Source organism: Dendrobium catenatum, unplaced genomic scaffold (assembly GCF_001605985.2).
Source record: "Dendrobium catenatum unplaced genomic scaffold, ASM160598v2 original_scaffold_277614, whole genome shotgun sequence".
Lineage (NCBI taxonomy): Eukaryota > Viridiplantae > Streptophyta > Magnoliopsida > Asparagales > Orchidaceae > Dendrobium > Dendrobium catenatum.
The window spans coordinates 1-3,804 of record NW_021596007.1 but is presented as its reverse complement, the minus strand read 5'-3'; the positions used below and the strand labels follow the sequence as shown (position 1 = coordinate 3,804).

The window sequence follows — 3,804 nt, the reverse complement described above, 5'->3', positions numbered from 1 at the left end:
TGTCACCTGACGTGTTAGGAGCCCAATGAAAATGTGTCACATCACCTCATACTCGATACTGAGCTTGTACTAAGCAGTATCAAGCAGTACTGAGTTCAATACTGTTTGGTACTTAGTACTTCACACTACCGAGCACAGTACTACGAACACCGAATGTAAGCTGTGTAAGATATCCTAACCCAATAATCTCCCGTGAACACCAGATTCACGCAAGGACGGAAGGATTTAGAAGAAATTCCATAAGCTGCACAACTGCGGAGAGAGAGAAAGAGAGAGATGGAGAGAGAAGGGATAGAACACAGGACGGTGGAGGTGAACGGAATAAAGATGCATTTGGCGGAGAAGGGAGAAGGGCCGGTGGTGCTCTTCTCCACGGATTCCCAGAGCTCTGGTATTCGTGGCGCTACCAGATACTATCCCTCGCCGCCCGCGGCTACCGCGCCGTCGCCCCCGACCTCCGCGGCTATGGAGACACCGAAGCGCCGGCCGACATTTCCGCCTATTCAATCTTCCACCTCGTTGGTGACCTCGTCGCCCTCATCGACTCTCTCGGCCAAGAGCAGGTATGACCAGAACATTCAACCTCTTCTCTCCTCTGTTAATCAGCTTCAAAATACCTTTTTTTTTTATTTTTTTATTTAAGAATGAGAAAAGATCTTTAATTTGAAGGTATTCGTGGTTGGTCATGACTGGGGTGCGATTGTAGCTTGGAATCTATGCGTTTTCAGGCCCGATAAGGTTAAAGCGCTTGTGAACTTGAGCGTACCGTTCCTGCCTAGGAAGCAGGGTCTGTGGCGAACAGACACCTTGAGGAAGATCTACGGCGATGATTTCTACGTTTCCAGATTCCAGGTCTCTTCAGTCTCTTGTTCAGAATTGGAACTTCAATAATATTGTAGAATCTTCTGGCTCTGTTTTTCAATTGTTCAAACAATTTGATGCGTTAATATATCAAAAGCTGGCCTTTTGTGGTCTTTGGTTAAATCAAGTTGGGATTATTTAAGCTCTGATCTTACTTCCAAATTACAGTCCTTTCTAATAAATTAAACAGAGCCTTTTGAAATCCTTTGCCAGCTTCTTCTTCATAATCGCACCTTATACATAACTGCATATCAGGAACCTGGAGAAGTTGAAGCTCAGTTTGCACAAGTTGATACAGAATTCCTTATGAAGAGGTTCCTGACATCTCGAAATCCAGGGCCTCTTATCATACCAAAGGGGAAGGAATTTGAACGAAGAGCCAACAAAGACATTACCTTACCTTCCTGGCTTTCTGAAGACGATATCAACTACTTTGCAAGCAAATTTATCAAGACAGGCTTTGCAGGTGGACTCAACTACTACAGAAACATGGACAAGTAAGCTTGTTCTGCTTCTAAACTTTACATTCAGATCTAGTTGGCTCAAATATTTCCATTTTATTGTTCAGGAACTGGGAACTCAGTGCACCCTGGGATGATATTCAAATTAAAGTACCCACGAAGTTCATTGTAGGAGATCAAGATCTGGCCTACCATTTTGTTGGCGTGAAGGATTACATTCACAAAGGTGGCTTCAGAAGAGATGTTCCTTTCCTTCAAGATGTTATTGTGATGGAAGGAGTTGCCCACTTCATAAATCAGGAAAGGCCTGAAGAGATCTCGAACTATATATACGAATTCATCCAGAAATTTTAATTGATCCTTCAGCTCACTGTTTGCTGATCAACTTTTTCAGTTCTGAGTAAAGTAACAAACTATTACAGTAATTAATCGGATAAGAACTTAGTGCATAGCTAGTAGCAGCATTGTGAAGTCAATAAGAAGTTCCTGTTGGGCTTTGTGAATTCTATCAGGAAGCTAGCTTGGTATCTTATAGTTGAAGGACTATTTGATAATCTCTGTTTCTTTTACTCTCTTATTTTGAGTGCAATGTTCCGGACACTTGAAAGGACCTTTTGATAATCATTTCCAATTTTTCTACTCATTTTTTCAAAAAATTTCCATAAACTTATTTAACCAGCGAAAATGTAATAAAATCATATCATATTATTCAAAATGATTAATTCTATAGCATATCAAAAGTTATATTATGAAAACTTACAAAATGAAGAGATGATACATTTTTGGCATATTTAGAAAAAATAAATCTATAGAAATTAATCAAAATCATCAAAAACAAAAGTAAGAGGATAATTACTTACAATCTTAGAACAATTTTTGTGAAAGGGATGACAGACAAAAATGACCTGAAAACTCTTCTCTCTCTTCTTCTCTCTCCTCTTCTTTTTTCTTCTTGTTGCTCTTCCTTCTTCTCCTCCTCTTATTGCGTCCAGAGCAAGACAACAAGGGAGGTAGTGGCAGGGATATTTATAATAAAATATATATAAACACTATAAGTGTCCTAGAGCCATAGCGTCACACCCAGCGCCTAGCGCTACATTACGAATCAATAATTACTGCTGAGCAAAGACTCAAACACTGCAACAACATTTTTTAGAGTTGCTATGCTCTCAAATCTAATGCCGCAACTCCACAAGTACATCGTAGAAGTGCTCCAATTCAAACAAAAATTCAAATTTTCATATTTTAAAATACTTTTTTTTCGATTTGTTACATTCAGCAACAGTTTAAGAATGCATGTATGTAATGTTCACAATTAATTTGTTAGACATAATGAACTCTCTACCTTTATTCTAACTTTTGATAAATATACATAAAAATAGATTTTTACCATACTTTATTCTTAATTTTTTTAAATTCTGCATAACTATGTGATCATTTTTATTTGATCGCATATAAAATAAAGAATTAAACATTGTTGCGGGCTAGAAAATACGCGGCGAAAGAGATTTAATTCTGCGTCTTAGCGTTGTACGTATAACTAGCACACACAGAGAACACAAGATTTTTTACGTGGAAAGCCCTTAAGGGAAAAACACGAGGCCTAGCCCAGTTGAAAATGATTCCACTAGACTTTCAGTTGGTTACAAAGAGCTGAATCACCTCCAAGGGTGTTCAGATTACAATCAGTTACTTAAGTAAGATGTCGGGTCTTTGGCAGGATGTAGGGACTGAACGTCGGGCCCTTAGTAGGACGTCGGGTCTTCGGCAGGACGTAGGGACTGAACGTCTGGTCCTGAGTAGGACGTCAGGTCTTTGGCAGGACGTAGGGACCGAGTGTCAGGCCTTGAACATAACGTCGGGTCTTCGGTAGGACGTCGGGTCTTCAGTAGGACGTAGGGGCTGAACGTCGGGTCTTAAGGGGCTTTAAGGTGGTTGGTCCGAGAGTTCCTGCGTGTCGGCAGGTGTGTTCGACGGGTTCTGACGGTGGTTCGGCGGGTGTCGGGAGGGACTCTTCATTCTCTTCTTTCTTCTCTCGCTCGTTAGTCCTCCATGTAGATGAGGCCCTATTCGTATAATAGATTTTCGGTGTGGGACCCGTAAATAGGTGTGAGAATCGGACGATAGGGAATGGTTTGATGGCGGCCGGTAGGTGAACCTGCCTGATGACCTGCACGCATGTGTTTGGATTGGTCATTTGAGTGGTTACATGCATGTCCGAATTTGCGATAAATTGGTCGTTTGGATTCGTCTTCATTCGAGCCAGTTCGACGTCGGGTGATGAGCTCACGTCAAATGAGGAACAGGACGTACGTCTTACTCCTGACGTAATCAACGCGACGGTGATTCTGTATGATAGCTGCTATATAGTCTTGGGCTACATGGACACGCTGGCCTGGGGGATATGTTTCGGTAACTCATGCTGTTTGAACATTCGAAGCACCCTTTGAGCCCTTCGATTCAGACTTCTTGGTCGGTTGGC

At 41.4% G+C, this 3,804-nt stretch overlaps 1 pseudogene; it reads left to right on the top strand.

Moving 5' to 3' along the window:
• The first annotated feature begins 261 nt into the window (after positions 1 to 261).
• On the top strand, positions 262 to 1,922 carry LOC110113721 (annotated as a pseudogene).
• Positions 1,923 to 3,804: the final 1,882 nt, after the last annotated feature.